Source organism: Hyperolius riggenbachi, chromosome 3 (assembly GCF_040937935.1).
Source record: "Hyperolius riggenbachi isolate aHypRig1 chromosome 3, aHypRig1.pri, whole genome shotgun sequence".
In the NCBI taxonomy this organism is placed as follows: Eukaryota; Metazoa; Chordata; class Amphibia; order Anura; family Hyperoliidae; genus Hyperolius; species Hyperolius riggenbachi.
This window is the reverse complement of record NC_090648.1, coordinates 54,190,506-54,203,030: the sequence shown is the minus strand read 5'-3', so window position 1 is coordinate 54,203,030 and position 12,525 is coordinate 54,190,506. Positions and strand designations below refer to the sequence as shown.

Sequence of the window (12,525 nt, the reverse complement as noted above, 5' to 3'; positions counted from 1 at the left end):
TTTGCACAGCAGCAGACAGATCTTTGCCTCCAAGTAAATATTGCCTTGATAAAGGGGTTCTATGTGGCTCCGAAACGTTGGCCATATTTTTTACATAAACCAAAAAAGATTAATTTTGGATGTGCCAGCTCTTTCCCTTCTGTAGGAAGTGAGTTCCGCACGATGTAGGTAGAGTCGAAATACCTTTATTGAATCAAACACATGACAGGCTAAAATCCATCACCACACGCTGACATGTTTCGGGCGTTACACGCCCTTAATCATAGCATAGGTGCATGTGAACAGAGGTGACCTATATAAAGGATAGGACCACACCCGGTACCACATGATCAGGCCCCACCCACAAAGAGGTGTATACATAAAACTTGAGGAACATCCTCAACAGTGTAATCAATACATAAAAACATATAACACAAGGATAAAATGTAAGTACACATGATTGGACACATTACAGTTTCACGCAGCAATGAAAATACAAAAAATAAAATATATATGAATCTGACAAGCAGTTACATACATAGATATGCACACCAGGGACAGTACACCCAAATTACGTAACTGTATTGAGGTCCCATCTGGCGTTAAGGCCTCTTGGCGAACGCGTCCCTAGTTGGAAAATCCAATAGGCCTCCCGAGTGAGGAGACGCTTGTAAACGTCTCCCCCCCTGGGGGGCCTCTGGACACGCTCAATACCTTGAAATGAAAATGAAGCCATGTCACCAGAATGGACCTCTCTAAAATGCTTTGCCACATTGGATACCTCCGCAGTCAACCATCCTGCTCCCCTATAATGCTCCCCTACACGCTGTCTGAGATGACGTGTAGTACAACCCACATATTGAACATGACATGAGGAGCATGAAATCAAATAGACCACGAACTTTGTGTGGCAATTAATGTACTGTTTCATAGGGAAAATGTTTCCATTCGAGTACGAAGTAACAGACCGAGCAGGTTGATGTACAACACAATAATTACAAGTAGAAAAATTACATTTATATGAGCCACAAGTGGTTAACCAGCATGGACGTGAGGAACTGCTGGAAAACAAACTGGGAGATAAAATACTCCCTAGTGTGGGGGCCTTTCTACTAGCGAATTTGACACCCTGTTTAAGGATCACATTAAGGGTGTCATCAGCCTGCAACACAGGTAAACATTTTCTTATAATCTGTGTAATCTGTGTATATTCCTGACTATAAGCAGTCACAAACACTGTGTCTCTTTTCGTCTGTGATGCCATCCTTCGAGAACCAGATGCCAAAAGGTCTTCTCTTGTTCTCAGAAGGGCCTGCTTCCTTCCCCTTTCTATCATCCATTTTGGATATCCACGCTCCGCAAGACGAGCACCCACAGCGCTATAAGATTATAAGAAAATGTTTACCTGTGTTGCAGGCTGATGACACCCTTAATGTGATCCTTAAACAGGGTGTCAAATTCGCTAGTAGAAAGGCCCCCACACTAGGGAGTATTTTATCTCCCAGTTTGTTTTCCAGCAGTTCCTCACGTCCATGCTGGTTAACCACTTGTGGCTCATATAAATGTAATTTTTCTACTTGTAATTATTGTGTTGTACATCAACCTGCTCGGTCTGTTACTTCGTACTCGAATGGAAACATTTTCCCTATGAAACAGTACATTAATTGCCACACAAAGTTCGTGGTCTATTTGATTTCATGCTCCTCATGTCATGTTCAATATGTGGGTTGTACTACACGTCATCTCAGACAGCGTATAGGGGAGCACTATAGGGGAGCAGGATGGTTGACTGCGGAGGTATCCAATGTGGCAAAGCATTTTAGAGAGGTCCATTCTGGTGACATGGCTTCATTTTCATTTCAAGGTATTGAGCGTGTCCAGAGGCCCCCCAGGGGGGGAGACGTTTACAAGCGTCTCCTCACTCGGGAGGCCTATTGGATTTTCCAACTAGGGACGCGTTCGCCAAGAGGCCTTAACGCCAGATGGGACCTCAATACAGTTACGTAATTTGGGTGTACTGTCCCTGGTGTGCATATCTATGTATGTAACTGCTTGTCAGATTCATATATATTTTATTTTTTGTATTTTCATTGCTGCGTGAAACTGTAATGTGTCCAATCATGTGTACTTACATTTTATCCTTGTGTTATATGTTTTTATGTATTGATTACACTGTTGAGGATGTTCCTCAAGTTTTATGTATACACCTCTTTGTGGGTGGGGCCTGATCATGTGGTACCGGGTGTGGTCCTATCCTTTATATAGGTCACCTCTGTTCACATGCACCTATGCTATGATTAAGGGCATGTAACGCCCGAAACATGTCAGCGTGTGGTGATGGATTTTAGCCTGTCATGTGTTTGATTCAATAAAGGTATTTCGACTCTACCTACATCGTGCGGAACTCACTTCCTACAGATCTGTACTTGGGGTCCAAGCAACCCAGTTTCCTGCACTGTCGGTGGACGGAGGTTTGTGAGCGGATTTCCTCACACTTTAGCTCTTTCCCTTGTTGAATACTGCATACTGCACTTCCCTTAAAGACTATGGGTTTGATCCTTTAGTAAATGCGACACAATACTGCCAATGTGATGTAGTTTGAATGCTGGCGGCTCCTGTGCATGAGAGAGCACTGAGTTCCGTACCTCTGTCAGGAGGCATTTTCATTGGCTCCTGACCTCCTGATCCCTGTGAGCCAATCAAGGCAATCAGCAAGTGAGAAATTTGAAAAAAAAAGCTCTGGTGCTTATACAGGAACTTTAACCAAGGTTTGAACTTCCTCCCAATCAGTATCTGATACCTCTTCTCCCATGAGAAATCTTTACCTTTTCTGGAATAGATCTGCGGGGGGTGTCTGTGTAGCTGATATTGTGGTGAAACCCCTCCCACAGTGTGATGTCAGGACCGAGGCCCTGACAGTTTCCTGTCTGTGATCCTCGTTGCACTGTGGGAAATGACATCTGTTTCTACTAAGCAACCAGTATCTCCCTCTGTGCATATGTATATCTATTGAAAAGTCTTTTAAGTCTGCCAGTAGTAAAGATGATTACGGGCTCATTTCCACTATTGCGGTGCGGAATCGCCTGGATTCCACCACGGACGAAATCGCATGCGGATGCGTTTCCGCATGCGTTTTTCATCGCTATTTCGCATGCGATTTCGCATGGCTAAGTAATAGGCGATTTTAACCATGTCACTGCCTGTGTAAATTTACATTACATTCCATGCGAAATCGCACGCGAAATCGCGGGAAAAAACGCATGACAAAGCCGCATGCGATTTCCCTATTAAAAGCATTGCGGGTGATTCGCCCGCATTCCAGCCGCACTCGAAATCTGACAGCTCTGCCATGCAGATTTCCCCCGCACACCAAAACGCACCCGCACGACACACAAGTGCAAACAATCCCATCCACTTGTATTGCCTATGCGAATCCGCATGCGGTGACCGCATGCGGATTCGCTATAGTGGAAACGAGCCCTACCTGCAGGCAGATTGTGGATCAAACAATATGAACAAATTACATGGTGAACAATATCAATCATTTATTGATCTCTTCTATTTTCTAACTTCTCACTTTGCAATGTATTAATTTATATTTTTCCCCTTTTCACTAAAATTCCTCTTTAAAGGAGCCAAAGCCTTTGGTACTCTCTTAGTTAAGGGTTTAAAAAACAGAGGGTTTAAAATTAATTGTCTCCAAATCCATTTCACACGGTTTGATTAAAAAAAAATGCAGACAGGTTTCCATTATAGACTCGGCCTACATAGCAAATCTGGTAACAGTAGCACGTATAGGGGGATTACAATGAACAAACGTCTAAACAAAGACAAAAAGTCAAAGACTTTGAAGCAGCACAAAAAAAAAAAACCCAAGCTATATGTTAGAGCAGGGGTCAGGAACCTTTTTGGCTGAGAAAGCCATAAACACCACATATTTTAAAATGTATTTCCGTGAGAGCCATACAATAGGTTTCAAACTGGGACAGTGCGCATGCGCAGAGGGCCAACAGAGGGCTCACGTCTCTGCTGCCATGGCGATGTGTATACAGTTGATACGCTCAGCAGTGGAAGTGTCAGACACGTCTTCAGCTTTTCTTGGGTTTCAGCAACATCAGCAATTTCCCCAAGAGCCAGACAGGAGAAATACAAACTAACAGCTTGTACAATTAGCTAGCTGACTTGGGAGTTGATTAACTTTGTAGGAGGAGATCCCTGCACTTTGGCCCAACAGGCTGCTTGTCAAGTGACAGACAGCCTATTGGGCCAATCAAAGTGTTGTTCTACAAAGTCACTGGACCTGACAGGGTCCAGAGTGGGACAATTGGAGCAGCTGTTCATTTTGGGGGAGCGCGAGTAAGTTAGTAGTGCATGCTACAGCAGTAGTGTGCCTACTTTGAAAATTTTACTTGCGCTGCCACACTAATCTGCGCTGCTTGAGCAGTGTAGCTTAGTGAATCAACCCCTAACTGATTTGTATGTGAGCCAGATGTAGCCATCAAAAGAGCCGCATCTGGCTCCCGAGCCATAGGTTCCCTACCCCTGTGTTAGAGTTTAAGTATGATATGCTTGAATTCGTAGGCCTCAGTTACTTTAACTGAGGTTAGTTAAAAGACTTGACTTGCAGAGAGTCTCCCTTTAAGGAGCATTTCTAGAAGCACTGTTGAACATGGTCTTGTCTCTCACACAGGGCCAGCCCAAGGCCAGAGTGCTTATTTGCCCACGATGTACAGACTGCCAGGTGTCTTTACTGTAAACATCAAGTGTTTTCATCTTTCCTAAAGGTAAACAATAGCCAGGGAACATTTTCCCTCCTTTCCGGGTAATAAGGGAGGAAACGCCATATTTGGCTTATCCCATCGGAGCAGGCGCAGATAGGGTCATCCATCACATGCTATTATCAGCCAATGGCATGCGATGGGTACTAGATCATCCCTGCGTGATGATGTCACATTTAACGCTTTAGAGGTTAGTATAAGAATAACCAGCATGGGCTTCCGAGGGCTCTGCTTTCTACTTCTGCTGACTTCCTTCATGTAACTTTCCGTAACTGTATGCTGTATATATGCCTAAGTGCAGCTAGTATAGATGTAACAACGAGAAAGCCTGGTCTCTCGTCACTAGAGATAGACCAAGTATGCATGTAACGCATAAGATTCTACAGACCGTTTGCTTTGCCGAGGTTAACCTGTAACGAAGATATTGCTACTGAACATATCTGTATATTTGTTTCACAAATAAACTCTTGAACCTTTGACGGTGTCTAAGAAGTTCTATCTCCTATGCTGTTTGCTGTGATGAGTGTCAAGCTATCACACTTCCTGTGATATGGTGCCGAACGAAGGTGTAGTGTTGTTGCCAATAGCAACCAACAAATATTTACTACACTATATACTCACCTATGGTGAGTGAAGGCTTTGGATCCCATACAGCCTTTGTGGGGGGAGGAAGTGGGGGGGGGGGGGGCATTTATTAAGAGTGTCTGGGGGACATTTATCATGAGTGTCTGAGACAAAATATTGGTAGGTTTTTAAAAATTCATGCAGAATTGTCTCAAGCATTTTAAGAAATCGCTAGATAGTGCAGATTACGTCTAAAACTGTTGTAAAATAGGAGGAGCTAGGAAGATCTCTCAGACAGTGCAGTGTGTGAGGGGAATTGCTGCTGCTGAGGTAACCAACACACCTGCTGTATTGATACCGGCAGGTTCTGAGGAAGAATTCTAAAGGGGGGAGGAGCAACTCACAAATCATGTTTAGCCTGCACTGCTGCACTGTCTGTAGAACTGCTGTCAAGCATTTCTTAAAGGACTTCCGAGGCCAAAATCCGGCCCCCAAATGTAAAAAAAAGTTATCTACCTGTATGACTTTCTAAGGCACGGAGGACGCCGTCCGCGCCCTCCGTGCCGTTCCGCCGGGTCCCCGCCTCTCAATACGACCCCGAATGGCTCCCGACCCCACGGCCAGGGTCGGGCTCTGCTGCCTGTATAAAGATGGCCGCCGACCCTGGCCGCGGCTGCGCACTCCGCATGGCCGCTACTGCGGCTGCGCAGCACTAGGGCCAACCCCCCGATCCACGCTACAGGAAACAGCCTGTTGCGTGGATCGGGGGGTTGGCCCTAGTGCTGCGCAGCCGCAGTAGCGGCCATGCGGAGTGCGCAGCCGCGGCCAGGGTCGGCGGCCATCTTTATACAGGCAGCAGAGCCCGACCCTGGCCGTGGGGTCGGGAGCCATTCGGGGTCGTATTGAGAGGCGGGGACCCAGCGGAACGGCACGGAGGGCGCGGACGGCGTCCTCCGTGCCTTAGAAAGTCATACAGGTAGATAACTTCTTTTACATTTGGGGGCCGGATTTTGGCCTCGCAAGTCCTTTAATCTGCAGCAGTTTAGGAATGGATTTCCACTTTTCTTAACTGTAGTGCAGCTCTAGAAATTCCTGCTAAACTGTCACCATGACCTAGAATTTAAGAAGGTTCTTATTATCAAGCAGAACTGTTCTCCCTGCTGGTTAGAACAGTTTAAGAAGAAAAAAACCGTTGGTAATGCGTTGATAAATCTGGCCCATGGTCCTTTCTCCAAGCCACTTGTTTCTGTTCTGCCCCCCCCGATCTGCACTTTTGGGAATCCCCGGCAGTCTTTGGAAGTACTTGTGTCCCCAAATATTTATGAAGTCGGATGCTTCCATACTGCGCATGTGCGAAACTAGTCTCGCGTGTGCGCAATACGGATCCACTTGTCGTCAGGGCCGGATTTCCACACAGGCCTCCTAGGCCAGTTCCTAGGGCGGAAACCTGCCGACAGGAGAGATGGGGCGGGTATCGCACGCTAGCCACAGATCAGCTGTTCTTCGGTAACCAGCTGTCTGCATTAGCGCTGTCCCCAGTCTCTCCTGCAATAATTGTGCACGGAGGAAAGCGCCCCTCCCCTCCTCTGCACTCTGACATGACACTGAGGGAGGAGGGGCTGAGCAGAGAAGCCAAGCCGGGAGATTCAGTTGTTTCAGGAAGATGGGCGGCTACTCTCAGCAGCACAGCATAGGCAGCACAGCATACAGGTCTCTATGCTTGATGGCAGCGCTGTGAGAGGGAAGGAGAAGAAGTGTCTGCAGAACAGAAAGCATTTTGCAGACTAGAAAAACGCTGTGCCTGCCTGATTCTGTGTAATGACTGACCAGCTGGAATCTCTCTCTCCCCCTCCCCCTCCTCCTTCCCGGGGAGCCTGTGACTCCCAATGCTGCTACAAACAGGGATGCCTGGTGCTCTCCTTGGTCCTCCTGTAGGCTGTAGCCTGGCTTCAATCTCTTCTCTCCATGCTGCCCCGTCACTCTTTTTTCACTTTTCATCACTTAAAGAGACTCTGAAGCGAGAATAAACCTCGCTTCAGAGCTCATAAATAGCAGGGGCACGTGTGCCCCTGCTAAAACGCCGCTATCCCGCGGCTAAACGGGGGTCCCTTCACCCCCAACCCACCCCCCGCAAAAGTGTGTCGTAGAAAGGTCGCAGAATTTCCCTTCCTGGAGGCAGGGCTAACGGCTGCAGCCCTGCCTCCAGTCGCGTCTGTCAGCGGGGCATCGCCGCCTCTCCCCCGCCCCTCTCAGTGAAGGAAGACTGAGAGGGGCGGGGGAGAGGCAGAGATACGCGCTGACAGACGCGCGTGGGGCAGGGCTGCGGCGGTTAGCCCTGCCCCAACCAGGAAGCGCTCCCCGGGTGTATCGAGGGGGATTTGGGGGTGAAGGGACCCCCGTTATAGCCGCGCTATATTTATGAGGTCTGAAGCGAGATTTATTCTCGCTTCAGACTCTCTTTAAATCAGGTAGAATTGTTTCCCCTTCTCCTCCCCCCTTTGCATGCCCTAGCACAGCTATTCTCACTTCACACCTGGGTTTATTTCTTAGGTTGTTCCTTTTGTTATTGCACTTTTAGTCTTCTGAGAACAGTGGTTCACTCTGTTGTTTTTTTAAAGTATATTGAGGTTGATTGATGAAATGTTAACGTGCTAAGTCGCATGGGTTAAACCAGTGAGCGCACGCTACTATCAGCGTAACGTGTGGCTTAAAGGAAAGGTCCTGCGCAGTACCGTCTTTTTGACGTCAGCGAGTCCATGTGACCAGCGCCGTGAAACGCAGCAGCAGCCGACCCGGAACCCAACCTGGCAAGGTCGGCTTTGCCGGCGCAGGAGACCGGGAGCCATCGGAGCTGTGGCGAGAGCACAGGACGGCTGCAAGGGGCTGGAGGAAGCCACAGGTAAGTAGATCTGCGGTGACTCCCGGTCTCCTGCGCTGGCAAAGCCGACCACGCCAGGTCAGGTTCTGGGTCAGCTGCTGCTGCGTTCCATGGCGCAGGTCACGTGGTCTCACTGACATCAATAGGACAGTACTGCACAGAACTACTACTGCGTAGTACCGTCCTATTGACGTCAGCGAGACCAAGTGACCTGCGCCGTAGTACACAGCTGACCCAGAACCAGACCTGGCGAGGTTGGCATCTGCATCGGAGGAGACCGGGAGCCATTGGAGCTGCGGCGAGGGCACAGGACGGCTGCAAGGGGCTGGAGGAAGCCCCAGGTAAGTGGATCTTCATTTTTTTTTGTACCTTGGATGTTTCCTTTAAGCTACGGTGCGATGGTATGTAGCACGACCGTGATACTTTACTAGCGCGGCTGCTACTACATTAGACAAAGTAGCGGCCGCACTAGTAAAGTATCACGGTCGCGCTACATACCATCGCACTGTACTTCAAAAGGAGCATGCGTAGCTTAAGCCACCACTGGTTTGACCCATGCAGCTTAGCACGTTAACATTTCATGAATCAATCTAATTATATCTATTTTTGAGCACCAGCACTTTCTCCCTGTAGCTACTGTATACGCATAAGAGCACTTTTTAAAGTTCACTACAAATGTATTCTTACACTTGTTTTTATGTAATTGACCCAGCCTGATTAGTTTGCACAGCTCTTAGTACTTATGGGTTGTTGTTGTTAAGGTGCGTATACACCTGTGACTGATGTCACCTGTCCGGGATCAAGACCCAATCCTCTCAGGAAACATCGCTGGGCTGGACTGTATAGATGCGTGTCAGCTGTGTAACTTCTGTTGCCATACAGGGGGGCAGAGGGACAACAGAGTGGCACGTGAGTGACGTCACACAGCAGGTGGGGGAGTGAGATGCATGTAATCCTACCATAGTCATAGTCTAATGTCCTGCCGTCTTATTATTATGAAATTTATATAGTAGTGACATTTTCTGCAGCACATTACAGAGTACATAGTCATGTCACTGGCTGTCCTCAGAGGAGCTCACACTTAGAGATGAGCGTAATGACCTAATTACGATTTTGCGAAATTTCGCGTAATTAGTGTAATTACGATTATGGCCGTAAGTACATAATCGTAATGAAGAAGGATTTCGCGAAATTTCGCGTAAGCGTAATTTTCGCGTAATTTTCGCATTACAGTCGTATCATGCCGTAATTTCGCATTAAACGCTACGGTAATTTCGCGTTAAACCGTAACGCTCCGTATACTATAAAAAAGCCGCCGACTTTAAGGGTTAATAGCAAAGCCCCCTTAAATGCTAAGAGCCTCAAATTTGGAGAATATATTAAGGAGATCAGGAGGAATAAGAGGAAAATTTTTTTTTTCAAAAAGACCTTATAGTTTTTGAGAAAATCGATGTTAAAGTTTCAAAGGAAAAATGTAAACATTTAAAAACCCGCCGACTTTAACGGTTAATAGCAAAGCCTGCTTAAAGTTTAGGAACACCAAATTCCCAGGGTATATTAAGGGGATCAGTGGGAATAAGAGGAAAACATTTTTTTTCAAAAAGACCTTATAGTTTTTGAGAAAATCGATTTTTAAGTTTCAAGGGCGAAAATGTCTTTTAAATGCGGAAAATGTCAGTTTTTTTTGCACAGGTAACAATAGTGTATTATTTTCATAGATTCCCCCAAGTGGGAAGAGTTTTACTTACTTCGTTCTGAGTGTGGGAAATATAAAAAAAAAACGACGTGGGGTCCCCCCTCCCAGACCTCTTTAACCCCTTGTCCCCCATGCAGGCTGGGATAGCCAGAATGCGGAGCACCGGCCGCGTGGGGCTCCGCACCCTGACTATACCAGCCCGCATGGTCCATGGATTGGGGGGTCTCGGAAGGGGAGGGGCAGCCAAGCTTTCCCCTCCCCCTCCGAGCCCTTGTCCAATCCAAGGACAAGGGGCTCTTCTCCACCTCCGATGGGCAGTGGAGGTGGAGGCCGCGATTTCCTGGGGGGGAGGTTCATGGTGGAATCTGGGAGTCCCCTTTAAAAAGGGGTCCCCCAGATGCCCACCCCCCCTCCCAGGAGAAATGAGTATAGAGGTACTTGTACCCCATACCCATTTCCTTTAAGAGTTAAAGTAAATAAACACACAGACACTTAGAAAAAGTATTTTAATTGAACAAAAAACATAACCACGAAAAAAGTCCTTTAATATTCTTAATTAACCATTAATACTTACCTGTCCCTTTAAATAAATGATCCCTCGCAATATCCTCGGAAATGTTCTATCAGTTACAATGTAACAAAGTTATTACAATGTAACAACTTTGTTACATTGTAACTACGCCGCACCCGACGCCACTCGCCGCTCAGCCGCCGCATACGCGTCCGTGCAGGACGCTAAGTCCCCGCAGCTCCCGCTGTCCACCCCGCCCACATCTGTCACCCACATGTCACCCACATGTGGGTGACATGTGGGTGACATGTGGGAGAGGCGGGGAGGGCAGCGGAGCCGGCGGGGACTTAGCGTCCTGCACGGACCCGACAGAGCTCTGAGCTATATAGCTCAGAGCTCTGAGAAGCATCTTTGTATTTGGGCTCCAAGGAGCCCCATTGGTCCTTAGCAGACCAATGGGGTTCCTTCAAATCAGAAGGAACCCCATTGGTCTGCTAAGGACCAATGGGGCTCCTTGGAGCCCAAATACAAAGATGCTTTCGAGAGCTCTGAGCTATAGCTCAGAGCTCTGTCGGGTCCTGCAGCGCAGACGCGGCGGCGGCGGCGGCGGTGAGTGACGTCGGGTGCGGCGTAGTTACAATGTAACAAAGTTGTTATATTGTAATAACTTTGTTACATTGTAACTGATAGAACATTTCCGAGGATATTGCGTGGGATCATTTATTTAAAGGGACAGGTAAGTATTAATGGTTAATTAAGAATATTAAAGGACTTTTTTCGTGGTTATGTTTTTTGTTCAATTAAAATACTTTTTCTATGTGTTTGTGTGTTTATTTACTTTTAACTCTTAAAGGAAATGGGTAAGGGGTACTACAAGTACCTCTATACTAATTTCTCCTGGGAGGGGGGTGGGCATCTGGGGGACCCCTTTTTAAAGGGGACTCCCAGATTCCACCATGAACCCCCCACCCAGGAAATCGCGGCCTCCACCTCCACCGCCCATCGGAGGTGGAGAAGAGCCCCTTGTCCTTGGATTGGACAAGGGCTCGGAGGGGGAGGGGAAAGCTTGGCTGCCCCTCCCCTTCCGAGACCCCCCAATCCATGGACCATGCGGGCTGGTATAGTCAGGGTGCGGAGCCCCACGCGGCCGGTGCTCCGCATTCTGGCTATCCCAGCCTGCATGGGGGACAAGGGGTTAAAGAGGTCTGGGAGGGGGGACCCCACGTCGTTTTTTTTTAATATTTCCCACACTCAGAACGAAGTAAGTAAAACTCTTCCCACTTGGGGGAATCTATGAAAATAATACACTATTGTTACCTGTGCAAAAAAAACTGACATTTTCCGCATTTAAAAGACATTTTTGCCCTTGAAACTTAAAAATCGATTTTCTCAAAAACTATAAGGTGTTTTTGAAAAAAAAAATTTTCCTCTTATTCCCACTGATCCCCTTAATATACCCTAGGAATTTGGTGTTCCTAAACTTTAAGCAGGCTTTGCTATTAACCGTTAAAGTCGGCGGGTTTTTAAATGTATACATTTTTACTTTGAAACTTTAACATCGATTTTCTCAAAAACTATAAGGTCTTTTTGAAAAAAAATTTTTTCCTCTTATTCCTCCTGATCTCCTTAATATATTCTCCAAATTTGAGGCTCTTAGCATTTAAGGGGGCTTTGCTATTAACCCTTAAAGTCGGCGGCTTTTTTATATTATACGGAGCGTTACGGTTTAACGCGAAATTACGGTAGCGTTTAATGCGAAATTACGGCATGAACGAAACGCGAAATTTCGCGTTGAAAATTACGCTTACGGTATTTTCAATTACGATTTTAATGGCAATTTCGCTACGCTAATTTCGCATCGTAATCGCAAATTTCGCATGCGTAATTATAGTAATGCGAAATTACGAAAATTTCAGCTCAACTCTACTCACACTCTAATCCCTACCATAGTCATAGTCTAATGTCCTACCATATTATTATGTATTTATATAGCCCTGACATCTCCTACAGCACTGTACAGAGTATATAGTCACCATTCACAGTAATTTAAAGGACCTCTTTAGTGAAAAAAGTAGGCAGTGAAAATCTGACCGAACTGACAGGTTTTGGGCCAGTCCAT

The 12,525-nt window shown here is 46.7% G+C and overlaps 1 protein-coding gene across 1 annotated transcript in view; it reads right to left on the bottom strand.

Moving 5' to 3' along the window:
• LOC137562610 (complement C3-like) overlaps nucleotides 1-12,525 on the bottom strand; it is a 340,327-nt gene that overhangs the window by 86,928 nt on the left and 240,874 nt on the right. The gene's annotated exons all lie outside the window — the stretch shown is intronic.